At 32.0% G+C, this 21,896-nt stretch overlaps 1 pseudogene across 1 annotated transcript; it reads right to left on the bottom strand.

The window, feature by feature from the left end:
* Positions 1-2,433: 2,433 nt before the first annotated feature.
* LOC146921035 (F-box/kelch-repeat protein At1g23390 pseudogene) lies at positions 2,434-4,044 on the bottom strand (annotated as a pseudogene). Its single transcript, XR_015011986.1, has one exon. The product of XR_015011986.1 is annotated as an F-box/kelch-repeat protein At1g23390 pseudogene (transcript).
* Between the last annotated feature and the right edge of the window lie 17,852 nt (positions 4,045-21,896).

The raw sequence follows: 21,896 nt of genomic DNA on the forward strand, positions 1-21,896 counted from the left end.
ATGGTATTTCGTGTCAGTTGAGTTAATAATGAGTCTCTTTTGTAAAAAAAAATTAAAAAAAGATAATAAAAATGTTTCCGTCAACAAAGAATAATAAGAAAGATGTTTACAATTTTTTTTTTAAGTCAAGGTTTACAATTTTTTTTACTAACACGTTTAGATACATCGTTTTTTTATGTAACATGATTATTTTTATTACTAACACAGTGGGTACGTTGATTTTTTTTATTCAACATGATTATTTTTAATTTTCAAACTATCGTTGTTTTTGAAAATTTTGATTTTTTCCCTTTTATTTCACATAGTACTATATATAAAACACAAAGCAGAAAGTCAACTAAAAAAATTAATAGTGTCTACTTTTTTTTTTTGAGCAATTAATAGTGTCTACTTGAATTCGACCCCTCTATAAGTTGTATTTAATTTTTGGCAAATGTTAATTTGTGTCCTCTAGGGCACATGTTAAGGAGCTCTTTAAAGAAATATACGTCTCAAAAGTCGTGTAGTCAACTTCTAAAAAGTTAAAATATCATGTTTTTCAATGCAAAATTGTTTTTTTTTTGTTCCTTAACATATGCCCTTAGGGCACAAGTTAACATGACCCTTAATTTTTATAGTTGACCCCTTGTAAGTTGTAGCAATATTTTAACGGTGTCCACTTGACCCCTATTTAAAAATGTTCAGCAGGTAGACGAAATTTACGTTTTAGTTTTGTGTATGTGTACCATTATTAGATATAGTGTTGAATTATTGATGATAACTCGTGGACTTAAGATTCTTCTCGTACAGCCTATCCAAAAATATTATTTCCGTACAAATGTTTATTTTTGTATAACATGAACTTAGGGTTTAATTATTCATAATACAAAAGCAATACATATAAATCACCAAAATAAAAAGACTAGATATTAAAACAAACAAAAGAAGACTAAATATTTTGATAATTTAAATAATTCTCGTACAAAAACCTCCAATTTTCTAAAAGTGACACATTACCATAAGTGCGGTTTAGATTTGACGTGGATTCAATTACAAGAAAGAACAAAAAAAAGCCTACATTTCTTGTTTTTGGAAACAAAGAGAGTCTATGCTCAAAAGAAAAAACTAGGGTTAATTATGTTTTTGGTCCCTACAAAATTGCGACCTTGTAAGTTTAGTCCTTACTTAATTTTAATAGCATTTTTAATCCCTACAAAAAAAAATTTACTTATAATTTTAGTCCCTGCTAAAATAAATTTTGTTTAATTATCCTTAAACTCTTAAATTTTTTAACGATTCTTTTTATACAAGTTTAGAACACTATGAAAGGTTCATTTACTAAAATCTATAATTTTTTAACATGAAATAAATTAAATATGAATTTTTTAAAACGACAAAAGTTTAAGATATAAGTAACAAAAATATGGACGTAGAAATCAAATTTTTGCGATATTTTTTTCGGATGACCTTTTAATAATGTTCTTAACACGCCTGTAAAAAATTGTTGAAAAACTTAAGAGTTTAAGCATAAATTAAACAAATTTGGATTGAGTAAGGACTAATATTGAGTGTAGAAATTTTTTGTAGGGATTAAAAATGCTATTAAAATTAAGTAAGGACTAAACTTACAAGGTCGCAATTTTATAGGGACCAAAAACATAATTAACCCAAAAAACTAAGCAACAATCATTCTATGTGTGTGGTGGAAAATAGAAAATTACCAACAAGATCATGGTCTCATGATGGTTATGTGTCCGAGATAGATATAGTGGAAGATTATTACGAGATAGAAAGAATTTTGGGTGTTCAAGATACAATTTATTTCGGTTTTGAGTACAAAAGTCATCTTAAACGCGAGATAAAAAAGCATGCAGTTCAGTTTAGTTTGGTTAGCTTTTAAAAAATCATTTGAGCCAAAGCAAACCAAACCAATGTGGTTTGCATTGATTTGGTTGATGTGATTTTTTTCCGAGACAATACAGTTTTTGTTTTTAATATTAAAATCAAGTTAACAAAGATAAAACACAACATAATTCCAACAATGTTTTCAATAATGTTTTATATTTCAACCAACATAAATCAAACTATAAACGTGAACAAAAAATAATCATATTCTATAAAAAAAAAAAAAAAAAAAAAACTAAGATTTTATCATTCTAAAAAATTTCAAGTAGTACAAAAATACATTTTTGGAATAAAAGCAAAAATAAGATTTAACAAGAGAAAAATTATGTCTTTTATAATAAAAATTAGTTGAATTTTTATTAATATTTGTCTAGGTTATAAAAGTATAATTAATGTTTTTCTTATGTTGCGGTTTGGTTTGATTGGTAAAATAAAAATTGCAAACCGAACCAAATCATATGCATTTTTTGCAGTTTTATTTTGGATTAGTTCATTTTATAGTTTTTTATTAGATTAGTTCGATTTTAAAGATAGTTGGCCTAGCTCAGGTATCACAAATTTACAATCTGATTATGTAACAAAAACATAGTTCATCACCGCCAAAAAAAAAAGTACAAACATGTGAATTTTCAAGGAGACCAACACAAACAGAATGGATAAACTGCCCAGCTAAGATTTTAATTATTGCAAGTTGCAACCCATTCGTTCACATTTGTTTCATACTAAATGTTTGTTTCTCCGACATCACCGCTCTTTGTAAATCCTCCATTTTCACATCACCGCCGCAAAACACCATCCTCGTTCCGCCGTCCACCGCTGCATTCTTCACGCTCCTCCACTCACACAAACTTCCATTCACAACCTCACACACAACAAGTTCATCTAACACCAACGTGTTGCGCAAGTAAACGAAATTCCCAACCCAAATTGCTTCAAAAGAACCAAACTCTGAATCACCTTTCAACTTTTCCACCATCTCCTTCGGCATCGAACCTATTTCTTCCATTTCTGAACCTATTTCCTCCTTAACAGCCCACAGCTTCACTTCTCTCACGTTCCCCGCTTCACCCACCAATCCGGCCACCGTCAATTTCTCTGATAAAGTTCCGGTGACGGTGTAAAATACGCTTTCATCAGGACGTAGATTATAAGGTCCTTCCCATTTCATTGTAACGGTGTTGAACAAGTACGTCACGCCAGAATTCTTCTCCGTCACGAGCATGGTTTCTCCGACAACCGCAACCGATAGCCACGAGGATGCCGACGATGTCTTCAGTATCATTGGCATAGACTGGCAGGTGATCCAGCCACGGGTCTCCATGTCGTACATCTCCACTGCAAGTGGATCATCTTCAAAATCACACGCGCCACCAGCAACCACTACATGATTTCCAACGCGCGCTACTATTGGATCAGTGCGCCACACGCGCGGTGAAGGTGCTTTGTGCCACTCGAGATGAAGCGCGTCGAGTGAGAAAGCAAACTCCGATGGGGATAAAGTGTATAACAGAGTTGAATGAGATGATCTAACGGCGGGGATTTCGGGAATTTTGTCGATCAACGGTTGGTGTTTGGTTATCTGAAGCCACGCATGAGAGCGAGGGTCATAAGCGTAAGCGGTGGTCACGCGCGAAGCGCGTGATGTGTGGGGGAGAACTATGAGCCATGGTTTGATTTGTCTCACGTGAGCAAGTGAAGAGAAAACAGTTTTGTTCCAAGATTTAGATACGTGACAAGATGGAACAAGGTTGATGAGTGGCACAAACGAGAAAATTGTTTCTAAAACATCACCATGGATAGGTGCTTCTTCTTTGGGTTCTCTTTTTAAGGCAACCATGTTGAAGGAAATGAATAAGCTGTTTTTGTTTGTTTAAGTGCTTTTCTTTCTTTTGGGGTGGTAGTGAAGTTTAGAGTGGAGAGGGAAAGTGTTTCTGTGTTTTGTGGTTTTGAGGGATTTATATAGAAGTGGGAAAAGGAGAATAGTATCCTCTTCCGCGTTGTTCAAAGGGTGGTTGCAATCTGATGAGTGCGAATTGGTGACCTATCGTAACGTTTCAGCCTATTGTGGTACGGTGTTAAACTTTTTCCTTATGGTCATACCAAAAGACACAAATTTTCGAATCTTTCAATGCTAGATTAATTTCCCGAAATGCAATCGATCCCAAAACACAACTGTGTATACTTATAAATAACGACAAGCATTAGTAATTTCCAAATTGGCACACCAAATCATTAAATTAATACGGTGAAGAAATTTAACAGCGATTAGTACTTTTTCCGTCTCACAATAATTGTCTTTTTACCCATTTTTCTTTTTCTCAAAATAATTGACACTTTAGAATATCAATGCAACATTTATTATTTTTTCCATTATTATACCTTTATTTATTGAATTTTATCCAACTTAACTACTTCACTAACTACAATTAATAAGGGTGTTTTAGTAAATGATACTAATTTTACCATCAAAATCAACACAATTAATCATTTCTTTAATAATTGTGCATAAACCTCAAACGACTATTATTTAGAGACGGAAGGAGTAATTTACAATGATAATTGAGTTAAAAAAAAAATGATTTTAATAGATACTTATAAAACTGTTTCATAGATACTTATAGATACTTAAGAAATCATGTTGAGATGGCTAAACAGTAAAACTTAGTTGGATGTAGTATGAATAAAAAAAATTACATTTTGATTTGATTTATATAAATTAGTATTCCCTTGTGTCTTAATTATAAACAACATTTTCATTTTTTAGGTTCATTGAATAAATAATGTATATAGTTTATAATATATATATATCACATATATAATTTATTCAATGAATCTAAATATTGAAAAGTTGTTTATAACCGAGACTAGAGAGAGTTGTATACAATTAAACATAAGTATACCAGTCCTCGTGAGCTTAGCTCAGTTGGTATGGACAATGCATAAGATATGCAAGGTCCGGGGTTCAAACCCCAGCCACCACAAAAAAAAAAACATAAGTATACCAATCATTGTATTGTGTGATTAGCTCAGTTGGTAGGGACATTGTATAATATATGCAAGGTCCAGGGTTCAAACCCTGGCCACCACAAAAGAGAGTTGTATACAGTTAAACATAAGTATACTAGTCCTTGAGTATACTAGTCCTTGTGAACTTAACTCAGTTGGTAGGAACAATGCATAATATATGCAAGATCCAGGGTTCAAACCCTGGCCACAAAAAAAAACGTATACCAACATTTCATCGTCTATTTTTTTCAAAACAAAAAACATTAATTTCATCGTTAACATGTTTGTTTGTGTGTGTTGAATTTTAATTTCTTTTATGTCAAATAGTCTGATAGCTAGAAATTCACCATTTTAGGATGAATAAGTAGAGTGTCCGCAATTCGAACTCAAACTACTACGCATACTTTCTCCAATCTTTATTATAAGAAAAAACAAAACAAAAAAAAACATCAAAAATCAACAAAATCAGTAATTAATGTAACTTTTTGAATATTTTTACAAGGGAAGTACTAATTTGTGCCTTTAAGGCATAAGTTAAAAAGTCAAATGTAAAAACTTAAATTTGGAAATTATGCATTTAATGTGAAAGGTTACAAACTTTTTTTTTAATACAAAACTTATGTTTTATTTTTTTTAGATCTTTAACTTGTGTCCCAAGGACACAAGTTGATATGACCCTTTTTACAAATATACCCTCATAAAAAATTGTGAAACATTAAATACATTAACTAATATTAAAAAGACAAACATTAAATGAGAGATATATAAACCTTTTTATATTCCTTAAAGAAAAGATTAAAAAGACAAACATTAAATGAGAGATATATAAACCTTTTTATATTCCTTAAAGAAAAGAGAAATGCTTAATCAAGCGAAAAGCAGTGTCTCGAGAAGATCATGATGGTTTAATAATGCTGGATAATTCAAAGTCAAACCATAATTATACCCCACTACCCCATGTTTTGTGGAAAGTGTGAAATTTCATTGGCTGGAAGGCAATTCTTGAGAAATTCGCTATAAAATTTCTCGCTACAAATAGCATTGCTGTAAAGAAAAACCTTTTTTATGATAAAAATCGATGAAAATATTATACTATATCCTTATCAAATGAGTTCTACTCATGAGAACAAGTGTTTGTTGATAAATATTTTCACGAGGTATATATAAATATTACCAACTCTCACGAGGTATATTTATATCATCGGTATAAATATTTTTTACATTGTGAGTAAATTATAATCTTTCATCGGTTGGAGCAATTTGACTTTAATTAAAACTACAACTAGAATAAAATTCACATGTATGAACAATTATAAATATTTTTTTTACATTGGGAGTAAATTACTCCATAATCTTTCATCGTTAGAGCAATTTGACTTTAATTAAAACTACTATAAAATTCACATATATGAACAATTATAATTTGTTAATGTATATAGACAATGTATCAAAATTATACTCTTAAACTAATGTGTTATTTTTCGAAAAAATAAATATTATATATGTTTCGATACAACTGAAGAAGAATATGTTTAAAATGTATTTACACCACCAGTATTGCAATGATAAATTAATATTTTTATGATCAATGCTTCGCTGTGCATATACTTAATCTAAGTATATTGCAACTGGTAAAGGTGGTTAAACAAATTTTAATGTTTATGGTCGCCTCACTATTGCAATTGCTGTCTCTCTTTGTGGGTGTACATTATATTCTTGCAAAGAAGCACGTATATTCAATGCATAATCGTACAGTACATTGCAATTGTATAATTTGTTAATGATTTTGAACAAACAAGAAATTATAAAAAAATATTTAACCTTTAAAAAAAGTTATAGAGACTTAAACTTCTCAATCTAAAGAGCATTTTATTGTTTCATTTACAGAGCATTTTATTGTTTCATTTACACTCAATTATGTGGTACTGAGCTTAATTTTGGTGATGCTATTAGAAGGATGATTTGAGAGATCAAAGGTAAGGGAGGCAGGCTGAGGGGCACCAAGGTGCGGGACAGACGGGATTTCAGTCAACATGACAGTCCTCACCCAGGATAGGGTTATCGTGGGACATCTTTTTTCTGCGGTTGCTGCCATAAATAGAGGTTGTAGCCTTGTGCAATTTCAACACAAAAGAATTCTCAAGTAGCAACAACGGTGAATTTGAATTATCACACTTTAAAACCGACGACAGTTATGAGTGGCAAAGAACAGGGAGAGAAAGATGTGGCATCATTTTATTTTACGAACGTACTGAAGCAACTATGTACATTGAACCGTGGAAAGGCTTTGAGGTGTGTGGTATTTTGTCAAATGTGTATTTGTCGAAGAAAATGAATGCTCGAGGACAGATCATTGCATTTGTTCGTTTCTATAATGTGCGGGTCAAAAAAATTGGCATTAACTTTGAACAATGTTTAGTTTTAGCAGTACAGAGTGTGGGCGAACACAACACACTTTGATCGGATTCAAAGTTTGAATAAGGTGCCTAAGGGTAGAGATTTTAAGGTGCAGAATGAGGGTGTTAAGAGGAGTAAAGAAGAGGGAGAAAAAACTGAGAGGGTTGTGACTGGTGAGGGCGTTCGTTCGTTGGAGGGTGGGAGGAATGAGGGGGAAGGGGTGGTGAGGGTGAGGGAGCGGATTGGTGAAGGTGGAAGTAATGTTGAGAAGAAGGTTGTTATAGCAATGGGGAAGTTGAAGGTGCAAAGGGATCCGGTAGTGGGGACGAAGGATGGGACTCAAAGGGTAGAAATTGGGAGTGAGTTGTATGTAGACAAGGTTAACGTGTTGAAGATGGTTAGAACGACAAATGAAAACAAGGGAGTGACATGCAGGTGACATGTTATGTACGAAAGTATAATTATTTTAATGAAGACGTGAATTGGATTACAAAGGGTGTGGTGGAAACTGTTTTTGAGGAAGTGAATATTCCAAATATATAACAAAGGATTGTGGATGCGAGTGTTGAATATTTTCAAGTTTTATCACTTGGAGGTGACAACGTGTTTTTGTACTGCTCACGCGCTAAGAATGTAATGAATGTTTTTAACGATGTTATAGAGTTTTTCAGTCAATTATTTCATAACCTAGCAACTTGGTCACATAAAAACAATAGTTTATGAGAGAGGTATGTGGTTAAGGATTTATGGTGTTCCATACATGCTTCGAACGAGAGAGAAAAATTAAATTAATAACTTCCTCAAAAGGTCAATTCTTGAAGGTTTATTCGAATACAAGTATTAAATTGTCATTTGTTTTTGCGCGCATTTTGATTACTACTCCATGCTTACAGGTTATTAGTTGTGTTGAATATGTTTTGATTGATGGCAAGTTATATGGTATCAAGTCAGTATAGGACTCGAACCTATGGGAAGATGTTTATTTAAAGTATGATGAGAATGAATCTGAGTACGATGCGTTTGTGAATGCTGATAATTATCAAGTGACTGAGGAAGCTAATGATGTAGATCAGCTTGTAAATAAATTGCATGCAGAATGGTCCAATCAGGAAAACAATGACCACATGAAAGTAAAAAGTAAAACCTGAATGTATTGTGTTGTCAGGCGATTGTGTTAATGGTATGGAGGAACCGATGGTCGTGCATGTGGCAAAGGCGAGTGTTGGGGAAGGGAGTAAGGGGAAGAAGACCGAAGTTGATCTCATAAGTGGTAGTAGTGTAAATATGTTGAACATAGGTTGTGGTTTTGATGTTTGAGAAACCAATGTTGAGGCAATCATCATACCATACGATAAAGGGAATGACGGTCAAATTATTATTAAGGAAGGACAATGAGCATACTTTTGTCCTCCCTTAAGTAGAAGTTTAGATGCTTCAGGCCATTGGAACTATGATTGGTTACATGCTCATCAGTTTGGGGGAGTAGAGATTGTTTTCACCAGAAGGAAAAAAAAAACAAACAAAAAGTCCTTATAGAACCTCGTTCTAGGGATGCAAAATTGTTGAGTAAACGACAATGAAGGAAGTTCAAACAAACTGTTTTTTATTGGCAATGTAGAATATTGTAAGATTTTCAAGTAAATATTGGAAAGTATTCCTTAAAACTCTAAAAAGAAACAAATGTAAGAGATTAAAAGGGTAAGAAAGTGATGTATCCAAGGTGGAAAGGGATGAAGAATCAACATTTTTGGATCAATTATCTTCTTCTGTTTCTAGTGGTTGGTAAAATTGGGTTATTTTACATGTTAAGTCTGAAGTGGTGGTAGATGATGTGTGAGGTATAAAGAAGACAATTTGGGTGAAGTATAGAGGAGATATAGTTAGTTTATTTGAGGTATTGGCTAAGGGGTAGAAAAGAGGAAGATGTAGTGATAAGGGGGTAGGAGAAGGCAGCAACAGATTATGAGAGGGTGAGGGAGGTAACAAAAGGAAATGTGGGGTTGGTGGTAAGGTGTAGTGTGAGTCGAGGTATGCTCCATTTAGTCCATTTAGGGGTTTGGATGCCAAAGATGTGGCAAAAAACCAATGAAGGGTTGAGATTTGAAATTAAAAAAAAAAAAAGAGTTTCTTTAATAAAATAATTGAAATATGTCTTCTCTGTTCACCTTCCCTCTCACCTGCGATCTTAATCTTCTTCCCTCATCTCCTCTCATCGCTACCACCATCATTTCCAGTCCTCCACCGCCGCCACCGTCCTATCAGTCAAACTCTGTGAGCATAAAAGTTGTTTGTTAATCTCAACATTGATCCTACGATTCTTTGTTACTATTACAACATACAGGTTCGAAGCTTTTTGGTTGTTGTTTTCAGGCTATATACAGAAATTCCTCAATCAAATATTTCACCAATAATACATTGACCCATAATAATAGCAGCAAAATGAATTTGTTTGTGATCGCGACGGCGAGACGGTGATGAGCAGAATTAGGGAGAGTGACGACGTTGTTAGTGACGGGCAGCGATGGGGGGCGGTCAGAGGAAAGGGGAGAAGAAGATTGGCATTGCAGGGGGGAAGGAAGGTGAGTGAGAGAGGAGAAATTGCAATTATTATTATTTTTATTAAATAAATAAATACCTTTTAAAATTAAATCTCAACCCTTGATTATTTTTTTGCCACATATCTTGCATCCAAACCTCCAAATGTAGCATACCTGAACTCGTGTAGAGTAGGGTGTCCAATGAAAATGATCTCTTTTAATGTTATAGGTTTGTGGGGGGGGGGGGGGGGGGGGGGGGGGGGGGGGGTTGTTATTGAAGTGAAATGAGAATAATAACTCGGTGAAGGAAAATAGGCATATAGTATTGTGTATTCAAGAGACAAAGATGGAAGTCACTCGGCCATCTCTCCTACATAATGATTATGCCCCTCGAGTGAATAGTGAGGCATACATATTCCATTTGCGTAGGCGCACATAATCAATTGAAACGAACAAAAAAAACTTACTTCGAGGCCTGCCGTAGGATAAAATTATTTGATTAATTTGATTAATAAGTCCATTTTTACGTTATTTCGTACTGTATTGTACAATTCCTTTGTTTGGGGGATTATTTTATCACGCGATAAAAAATGAAATTTTAGAATGGATTGCTACCTATGACTAGATCTCGGATAAATGGAAATTTTATTGATAAGACCACTGTTTTTTTTGTAAATCTATTTGAGCTCCAATTCTTATGGCTATTCCTATTGTCCATCAGTTGGGGCCTCAGGTGGAATTTTGACGTTGCAAAATTGTTCAGAGGTGGACGTGGATTTGAGTATGTGATTTGATCACGATCTTGTTATTCAATGTCGCTTCTCAAGGAATGATAAAGATTTCTTCATCGTTAATATGTATGCTACTTTTGATTTTGGAGGTAAGCATGCTTTGAGATATTGGTTAAGTGGCATTATTTCTAATCTTTTGAGGAATGATAGGTGTGTGTGTGTTGTGTGTGGTGACTTTAATGTCATTCGATCTGAAGTGGATAGAAATAGCAAGGTGGGTTCCTTTTGTCACGAGGATTTCACCAAGTTTAACATATTTATTGAAGGTAATATGTTAGCATATCTTTCTCTTTGTGGGAGAAGGTACACGTGGTTTCTTGGTGACGACATTATTGTGACCGTCTTGTTAAATTCTAATTGTCGTAAGGTTGGTGTCTTCAATGGACGATTGTATTCAGGTAGCTTTGAAAAGGGTCTTTAAGATCATTACCCTATTATGTTGACTGTTAATGAGGAAAATCGGGGCCCTAGACCGTTGCGTATGTTGAAATGTTGGACTGAATTTCCTACATCTAAACAATTTGTGATTTACCAGCGGCGTTCTTACTATGTAGAGGGGTGTGGGGTGGGTTTGTCCTTAAAGAGAAGCTTAAGTTGATTAAAGGGAGTCTGAAGAGTTTGCATCAGTATCATACTCATAATTTGAAAGGTAAAATGAAAGATATGAAATAGTACATTTCTTCTCTTGATTTGAAATGGGAGGAGGGCGGCTTGGGAGAGGAGGAGATGGATGAGTTACATTCCATCTCATCTAATTATGTGACCAATTTTTCTTGTTGATCGTATGTATAAGATTCTGGCTAAAGTGTTGGTTAACCATCTTTCGAGGGTAAATGTGAGTGTTATCTCTAATTCACAATCAACTTTCATTAAGGGAATGCAGATACTAGATAGCATTCTAATTGCAAATTAGGTAATTTATGACCCACAAAAGAAAAAAAAATGTTTCTATTTAAAGTTGATTTTAAAAAGGCGTATGACTCTGTTAATTGAAAGTACTTAGAGGCAGTAGTGTTGGTCAATAGGAGTCTGACATATGACTTTCCTTTGTATAAGGGGTTAAGGCAAGGTGGCATGATCTCTCCTTTTCTTTTCTCGATTATAGCGGAAGGGTTGAACGTAATAATGAATGCTATTGTGGGGGCAAAATTATTTTCAAGTTTATAGAGTGGGTGGCAATGAAACAATTACTATTTCTCATTTACAATTTGCTGATGATACGCTTTTTATTGGTGAAAAAAGCTGGGCTAATGTTAGATATTTGGAAGTGGTTCTTATTTTGTTTAAAGTAATCTCATGGCTGGTGGTAAGTTTTCATAAGTGCATGTTTATGGGGCTGAATGTCTCCAAGTCTTGGTTGAACGAGGCAGCATTGGTATTGAGCTGTAAAACTTAAAATATGTCGTTTACATATTTAGGTTTACTAGTTGGAGGAGATTCTCGTCATGTGTAGTTTTGGTACCGAGTGGCGGCGTCAGATACTAGCTTGGGATGCGGAGCATATGGAGGAGTGTATTGGGCTTTTAAATAACATTTACTTGCAAGATGGAGTAGAAGCTGGTTGGAGTTGGCATTTAGCACCAAACAAAGGTTATACTGTCAGTGGCGCCTATCACATGTTGACGGAAAGGGATATGACTGTGCAGGTTGATACTAATGACATGATTTGGAATAAATCAATTTCGTTAAAAGTGTCTCTTTTTTCCTTGAAGGTTACTACGTAACCGGATTCCTACAAAAGATAATTTGGTTCAACATGGGGTAATTCAACAAAATTCTAATGTGTGTGTGAGTGAGTGAGTGGTGGCAGATCAATGGAAAATATTCATCATTTGTTCATGGAATGTGATTTCTTTGGTTCCATTTGGGAGTTGGTTGAGCAATGGATATGTGTTCATTATGTGAATCCTTTATATTTAAATACAGTAGAAACTCTTTAATTTAATACTCGGTAAATTAATAAACTCTCTAAAATAATAAATTTGTCCGGTCCCAACTTGGGCCAATGTAAAAAATTGAAAAACTCGATAAAATAATAAGATAATAATTTTTCGGGAGATCCCTTTATAATTTTCGGTCCCAAGAAAATCATAAATTAATAATTCATAGAAACTGAAAAAAAATATATTAAAAATACATTGAACACATTTGTTCCTCTTGTTTACATTTACTGTACTTCAAAAGTCATTATTGATTTCCAATGCATATGAACACAGTAGTTACTAATTTACGTCGAGTCCCAAGGTTCGCTGTAACGTAATTCTAAGAGGCATAGACTAATTTGCCTTTTTGTTTGGTATGTATAGTATAATTACTTAAAAACTCTTTAAATTAATAATTATTAATTTATCGATAAATTTATAACTCTCTAAATTAATAAATTTCTCCGGTCCTGACATTATTAATTTATAGAGTTTTAACTGTAATCAACCACTTCATTGTATTAATCTTATAAGTTTCTCCAAAAATATTTGATCTATATTACAAGTGATTCAACTAGCCTGTGTATCGCTTTTTTGGGCAGAAGGAAGACTTAATACAACATTTAGCTTAAATTAAAAAACTGAGCTACAACTTTTGATCTTCATTATTGATGGTTGAATCCTTTTATGTGTTTGTGCATTGTTTCTTAGCTATATCTTTCTTGTGGCCATGATTTGGCATTATTTTGTATTTGACTTTCTTGTGGCCATGATTTGGCATTATTTTGTATTTGATTTTGTAAACTCTTAAATTCTACATGTGCGCTTCTTGTGCTATGTAGATTTTTTATTTAGTTAATATATTTTATTTTGACTTGTTCAAAAATAAAAGAAAGATCTTAAAAATTTTCATTATAAATCGTAAAAATCAAACAAAATGTCAAATGAATATGAATCATTTCTTCTTAAAATGTGTAAGATACCTTTTAAGAAATTTGTTCGGCTCTTTTCAAAATATTTATTTTTAAGAAAAAATGTCAAATAAGAATTATTTCACGAGTAAATTGAGTATATCTCACAAAATAAAAGTGTACAGGTTCTAAATCCTTTTGCTTTCTAGCTCAATTGTGGAGGGCAATGTGTTGTGGGTGGACTTTGGGGTCCCGCTCTCATGACTTAACGTACACTTTACTCTTAAGTCTACTAGTATGGGAAATACTTGTGTGACATTAATGTCACGGTGACATTAAATCTGGGCCACACATTGGATGATATTAGATGTGTTGTGAAGTCTACTAGTATGGGAAATACTTGTGTGACATTAATGTCACGGTGACATTAAATCTGGGCCACACATTGGATGACATTAGATGTGTTGTGTGGCCCAGATGCAATAGCAATGACAATGTGTGGTTTAGATTTAATGTCACTGTGACATTAATGTCACCAAAGTGCCACCCCTACTAGTATAGTGTTGATTGATCATTGATTCCGTCTAGCTTTGAAATTATGGAATTCAATTCTAACTTGATTTTCACACAAAAACAATATGTCACGTTTTATCATGACTAGGGGTCAAAATAGTCACTTTCGGGTACATTCATTAGCTAACTAAAATTAATAGGTCAATAATTTGTACTCCCTCCGTTTCAAAATAGTGTCGCTTTAGCCAAAAAAATTGTTTCAAAATAAGTGTCGCTTTCAATTTCCAATGCAATAATATCTTTTTCTTTTCAATTGTACCCTCCAATTAATACTCTGCACACTACTTCCAAAATATTACTTTTAAAACTAACCAATAGTTAATAAGGATAATTTGGTAAAATAACCATTCTCTTTCTTTTAATCATTGCATTTCTTAATATGTGTGTAAACACCTAAAACGACACTCATTTTAAAACGGAGGGAGTAAAAAAAAACACCATTTACTCAAAGGTTTAAAACCATTAAAGAATAAATCGTCGGCTAAATTGCATCTTTGGTCCCTTAACTATTTAGGTAATATCGCTTTGGTCCCTTAATTAAAATTCGATTTATTTTGGTCTCTTAACTTCTCTTCGTTACACATTTTGGTCATTTCCGTTAGTTTTAGTTCAAAAACGTTAGGTTTTCTTCATCTTCTTCTCCTCTTTTTCATCTTCATATCATCTCCATCAACCTTCAACAACAAGAATCTCAGAAAAAAATCTAGAAGAAAATGAAGAAAACCTAACGTTTTTGAATTAAAATTAACGAAAAGGACCAAAACGTGCAACAGAGAGAAGTTAAGGGACCAAAATAAATTGAATTTTAATTAAGGGACCAAAGCGATACCTAAATAGTTAAGGGGCCAAAAAAGCAATTTAGCCCATAAATCGTCAACCAAAAGAAAATAATAAAATAATATTTTAACAACACTGTACCAGAAAAGTACTGTATTACATAGTGGCTGGTTATACAGGGTAGATACTTGTAGGGGTTCCACTTTGGTGCCATTAATGGCACCAATGACACCATCCAATTCCATCTCCACCACACACACACATCACACACACATTTCCACGCGGACCCACACACATCAACGGTCAGGATCTCTGCTATGGCACTAATGGCACTATTTCTAAGTCACTGAAGTATTTCCCTACTTGTAGATACTATAGAAATGTCATGGTAACCCCAAAAAACAAAAGTTTTATGATTCATATTATCGCCAAAAAAGTTAAAGAGTAGTAGTGGAAGGCAAATATTACTTGTAGATACTATAGAAATGTCATGGTAACCCCAAAAAACAAAAGTTTTATGATTCATATTATCGCCAAAAAAGTTAAAGAGTAGTAGTGGAAGGCAAATATTATGACTCTGAAATCATTGATGGACCTACCCATATCACTTCTCACCTGTCACCAACAACATAGTCTTGCATTTTTGCTGCAACCTTGCACGTTAATGTCTTTTTCGTTGGGAAAACAGCGCCGACCGTTATCTACTCACCATCCCCAATCATCCACTAAAATAAATTGAAACCTATGAGATCATGCTAACAATTATTCTGAGGAAGAAAAATACTTAATTGGACACAAGAATTTGAACATTAGATTTGAGCACACGTTCATAATTAAAAAAATGTAAAGAGAAAAAATAATTAAATAATATATTTTTTTAAATAATTAAATGAAATATATTTTTATCATTTTATGTATAGGTGTCTAAATGATGTGTCTAAAAGCTTGTGTTCAAGCAAGTCTTTCTTTATGCAGAATTGTTTAAGAAGTCATCAATAACTTTGTTTTGAAAATAAGTAAAATATATATAAAAGTTATAGTTACATAATTTTTTATACAAAAGTTACTATTTGAATTGCTTAAAAAAGGTTCAAGAGCACTTTCAAATAAATCTCAGATCAACTAAGTGTCAGTTTGGTAAAGAATTTGAACACAAAACGCACGACTGGTGTGATTTCCAAAGCAAAACTCTCGTGATTTTATTAAGCTAGAAATTGAAGCTTTCATGCCAACGTAATAAAATGTCGTGGTTTTCCTTAAAATGCACTCCCTCCGTTTCAAAATACATGTTCAGGTCAACCACTTTACACTTGCCAATACACATTTTTGACCGTTAATATCTTTAATTATCTAAAGTAAAAAATTATAAAAATTTAATATTTTGAAAATATTTATCGAGACAAATCAAACAACATCTTACATGCTAATATTTGTATTTAGACATTAGTTAAAAAGTATGATCAAAGTAAGTCAAATGAATAATGCACATTGCAAAAATTGGACATGTATTTTGAAACGGAGGGAGTAGATTGACAAACGCAAAAGTGAACAGACTATAAATATTTTGATTTTACGGCGGCAAAAATTAATTCTTTTTAAAAGTAAGTTTCTTTTACCGAAATAAAATTAATTGATATCATTAATTAAGAAATGTTCAATATAACTAGGATGAAATTAAAAAATAAAGCGACTAACACAAGAACCTGTTGCGTAACTAAATTATAAGTAATATGTTTGATTGTCGTCTAATAAATTTCACCTCAAAGTTGAAAGGTAGTGCTAAGAGCATCCATAATGGAGACCCTCAATTTGAAGGTCTTAAACGGATCCCACTTGTACACATAGCTTTTTTATTATTTTTTAATAATAGTACCTAATAGGTACTCATTCACTCCAATGGAGACCTTCTTGCAAAAAGTCTAAATGAGTCCCACAACTAACTCTTCCTCATTTACATTCCACGACTAACATATTATTTTAATAAAAAAAGTGTGTTGGGAGTACTAAAAGATGGGGGTCTTAACTTAGATTCTGGGTCTTAGAAGACCCTTAAAAAAAAATTCCACAATGAGAGTACCTATTAGGTACTAGATCTTAAATGTTGAAGACCTCACCATTGTGGATGGTCTAACTGAGTGATAATACAAAAAACAATAATATGACATTCAGAAGCTCCGCGACAATAGAAAGACAAAGAATCCAACAAAGTACATGAATCTGACTCGAAGATCACATTTTTCCATCCTTTATTAGTGGCGAATTGGATTGCAGTGGCATGGCCTCCCCTTCAAAGTAAATTGATTTTTAAAAATGTAAATTGAAAAGTTGATTCATGTTTAAACATAAGATATAAGTGGTTCATAATTAATTTTAGACGTATAATTACTAAATTGTCATCATGCCAAAATGAGTAAGCACGTTCCCACCGTTTTTCTTGTTGTTTAAGGCGTGAAATATGCGACAACAGTCAAGCTTCTAGAAAAAGGAGTATGAAATGAAGTGTATGTTTGATTATGAGGGACAATTATTATTTTTTAATGTAAGGTAAAAATTGATTTTGAATGAAATGATTTTAGTTAAAAACGAATTGAAGGTAAAATAATTTATGTTTGGATCAATTAATAATTTATGTAAAAATGAGTTGAACAATAAATTTAAGTGTTTTCTTCAACAACAAAATAATTAAGTGTTAAAATCAAGGGTTAATTATGTTTTTGGTCCCTACAAAATTGCGACCTTGTAAGTTTAGTCCTTACTTAATTTTAATAGCATTTTTAATCCCTACAAAAAATTTCTGCACTCAATATTAGTCCTGACTCAATCCAAATTTGTTTAATTTATGCTTAAACTCTTAAGTTTTTCAACAATTTTTTACAGGCGTGTTAAGAACGTTATTAAAAGGTCTTCCAAAAAAAATATCGCAAAAATTTGATTTCTACGTCCATATTTTTGTTACTTATATCTTAAATTTTTGTCGTTTTAAAAAATTCATATTTAATTTATTTCATGTTAAAAAATTATAGATTTTAGTAAATGAACCTTTCATAGGGTTCTAAACTTGTATAAAAAGAATCGTTAAAAAATTTAAGAGTTTAAGGATAATTAAACAAAATTTATTTTAGCAGGGACTAAAATTATAAGTAAATTTTTTTTGTAGGGATTAAAAATGCTATTAAAATTAAGTAAGGACTAAACTTACAAGGTCGCAATTTCGTAGGGACCAAAAACATAATTAACCCTAAAATCAATTATAAATCAAAAGCTCCAATTTCTAACTTTAAGTAGAATCAATTATCAAAGCAAAATTATCTTTCATAGCTGCAAGGCAAATTTGCTCTCTCACCAATATTGTGAATACAGTCATGAATCAAAGTCTGGATTCATCAGGTTATCTTTCATATTTTGCAAAATATAATTGTTGATGAAGCTGCACTATTTATGTGTATTTTATGGAGCATATATGGAAACATATGAATTGCATAATATGGAATAATGTGGTTGATGCTTACTGCTTAGTCTTATGTTGTTGAACGAGCGTGTGTAATTCTTCAAGAGTGGAAATAAGTCTGACAAGTTTGTGGTACTTAAGATTCAACTCATGGTGGGAGACATATTGTCGGATGGAGTAAGTTATCATTATAACACCCCAATTTTAATATTAGTTTATTAATATTATTATTATTATATAATATTAATACTATTACTATTATTAGTATTGGATTATTTGATATTATTAAGAAAAGTAAAATATAACGTTGATGCTTCTTTTTCATCCCTTCACAACAAAGTGGAGATTGGTGTTTGTCTTTGGGATGAGTGGAGAGTTTTTGTTTTGGCTACAACATAATGGTTTTCCCTCATTTGTGATGAACATGTCGGAGAAACTCTTGACTTATTTTAAGCTCTTACTATCCAGCGTTAGATTTCAATAAGGTGCATGTTTGATAGTTTTATTAAGTCTCATGTATGATATTATCAAATTTGGTATGATATTATCAAATTTGGTGTTATCATATCTCATTCTAAATATATCTTCTCTCATTTCTCTGTGTTGCATCTATGCATAGACAAGTAAATGAGATTGGAATTTTTTTTTTCTGACCCTATTGCCAAAAAAAATGAAATATTTGACCCCCTTTGAAAATTATTTACCAAAATGACCCACTTTCAAGTTTTTTTTGTCATCTAGTGGGCTCATTACAGCCATTTCAAATGGCGGTAATGGCAGAAACTGACATGTGTCATCTGCCAGCCGCCATTTTCTGTCAAATGAAATGCTGCCACGTGTCAACCAAAAGAGGGGCGCTGGCTGATGGAAAAATTAAGAATTTTTTTCAAAAACTGCCTCCACCCAGAATCGAACAGGGGACAGTTCAGTCCACCAACAAACGCTCGACCAACTGAGCAGCTCACACTTGTTGTTTTTATTTCAGCGATATAATATATATAGTAAACCTATACAATAAAACTTATTTGTTGTTATTTTTTTTTAGTTTACATTTTAAGTGACATTAAATAAATTCCTTCAAAAAAAAAAAAAGTGACATTAAATAAAAAAAGTATATGAGATTTAAAAAATAAAGTATATGAAAAATAAAAAAAATGAAGAAAAAGAAGTGAAGGATTTTACCAATTAGTTGAATTTGTGAAGCTTCCAGTGGCAAAATTTAATTTATTTAACGTCACTTAAAATGCAAATTAAAAAAAAACAAAATGGTTAAATTAAAATAGAAATATATTCATTTCGCTCGTTATATTTTATGTAACGAGTGTAATGTATTCTATTTTATGTAACCTCAAAAATTTGCTCAAAAAAAAAAATGTAACCTCAAAAATAACACCAAATAAGTTCTATTTTAATTTAACCATTTTGTTTTTTTTAATGAGTTCTATTTTAATAAGTTCTATTTATATTTTGTTTATTTTCATATACTTTATTTTTTAAATCTCATATACTTTTTTTTAAATAATTTTTTATTTTTCATGTGTAGCTTGAAAGGTTTCAAATTTAATTTATTTAATGTCACTTTTTTTTTTTTGAAGGAATTTATTTAATGTCACTTAAAATGTAAATTAAAAAAAAATAACAACAAATAAGTTTTATTGTATAGGTTTACTATATATATTATATCGCTGAAATAAAAACAACAAGTGTGAGCAGCTCAGTTGGTCGAGCGTTTGTTGGTGGACTGAACTGTCCCCTGTTCGATTCTGGGTGGAGGCAGTTTTTGAAAAAAATTCTTAATTTTTCCATCAGCCAGCGCCCCTCTTTTGGTTGACACGTGGCAGCATTTCATCTACATCTACAATATAAACAATTCAATCCTCCTCTATTCTATAGTACACATGGCATTGTTATGGCTTAATTATCTTTAATGCTCATCTCATTTAAATTTCTATCTAGGTCAACACAATACATAATGTTAGAAAGAGCAGCATCACAGGAACACATTCAATGTCACATATTTCTAATTTTATACTCTCCTTAATTATGATTAATTGTCACATATTTGAAATTCTCTACTCTCCTTAGTCCGATATTAAATTCTATTATTGCATATATTCATTTGCAGAATCAATTACAACTCATATAACTATTCTCTCTTGCATTTTCTTATTTTCATTTTCTCTCCACATTCTCTATTTTCATTCTTTCCCTTCCAAATCATTTGTTTGAATGCATTTCGATACATTTTATTTTATTTGAGGTTCTTTTTTCATTCTGAAAACATATGAATGGGTTGCATCATGATCATACTCCTTAATCAAAAAACAGAGTTTCCGATGTAGGACTTGATCCAAGGAGCAAGAAAGTTCCTTTTCTTTTTCATTCATTTCTTTTTTAAGATTTATTTAAATTACGGTGATGAACTTTTTTTTTTGTAGTTTAATGATTGGAATTTGAAACCTCGAGGCATCATTGTTAGATAGTTTGATTCAAGTTGATATTTTTCTTTTATTTCTTGGGTTCACTCTCTATGGTGGTTATAAATGAAATATGATTCGATACCTATTTAATTTTATGTTACAATAGAATAGGTTATAGAGTCTTACGACATTTGGGTGAGGTTTTCTTTTCTTTTTTCAAATCATGTAATTTCAATTCACTATCATTATTTATCTTTTACATCTAATTTCAAATCATTATTTGTAACCTATAATTCCTCCATTGTAGATCTAATGACATTAGAATCCTCTGAAATGTCAAGCATGAACCATAATCTACAATATAAATAAATCAAACTCCTTTCATTCTATAGTAAATGTGGCATGTTATTGGCCTAATTGCATTTAATAATTTTCTAATTCAATGCATACGTATAAAAAAGTCTAATGAAATGAAATTGTTAAAGGAATATCTTCTCTTCTTCAATGAAAATTAATATGCAAATCAAATCATATAAAAGTCAAAATAACAAATTTTAAATTTGGTTAAAACAACAACTAGCATTAATGTATGGTAAAAAAAAAAAAAATACTCTATTCACAGAGTAATTCAAAATTGGCATAAATTTTGCATATCACAATAAATGACAACAATTATAAGAAATGTGAATGTATTTAAATACCACCGCCGACGCTCAACTGAGTATTCTCCATTTCCGATAGGAAAATAGTAGTGACACAACTGAGTATTCCTTAAATCTATTTTTTTTTTATTTGTTTGTTTTTCCACTTTACCTTTTCTATTCAAGGTTATTATATTTGTTTTTACTCTTTTTTGTGAGCTTCAATCTTAACGTCAAGGAGATATTTTTAATTTGTTTGATGATGAGGGGTTTCAAATACATGTGTTACTACTACCTTCCACCATATCCAGTATTTAGACATTAGATAGAAAGGTAACAATTTTATTTTCAATTCATTTAATTGACTTTTTTTTCTTCAAATTGTCTAATAGAGAAATTGGTAAATGTCATTGCGAAGAGCAATAATGATAGTCTAAGCGTGTAAACTAAAGCAGCAAAGAAGTGTCTAACATTGATTAAGGGTGCTAAGATATCAAACATGGAATTTGAAGAAGAGGATAAAAACGATATCATACACGAAAGGGTTCACACCATGATTGTAAAGATTTTCAGAGCAGATAAAAATTAT

The sequence above is a fragment of the Medicago sativa genome, chromosome 5 (genome assembly GCF_051527215.1).
Source record: "Medicago sativa cultivar Bolivia chromosome 5, Bolivia_mono, whole genome shotgun sequence".
Classification (NCBI taxonomy): Eukaryota; Viridiplantae; Streptophyta; class Magnoliopsida; order Fabales; family Fabaceae; genus Medicago; species Medicago sativa.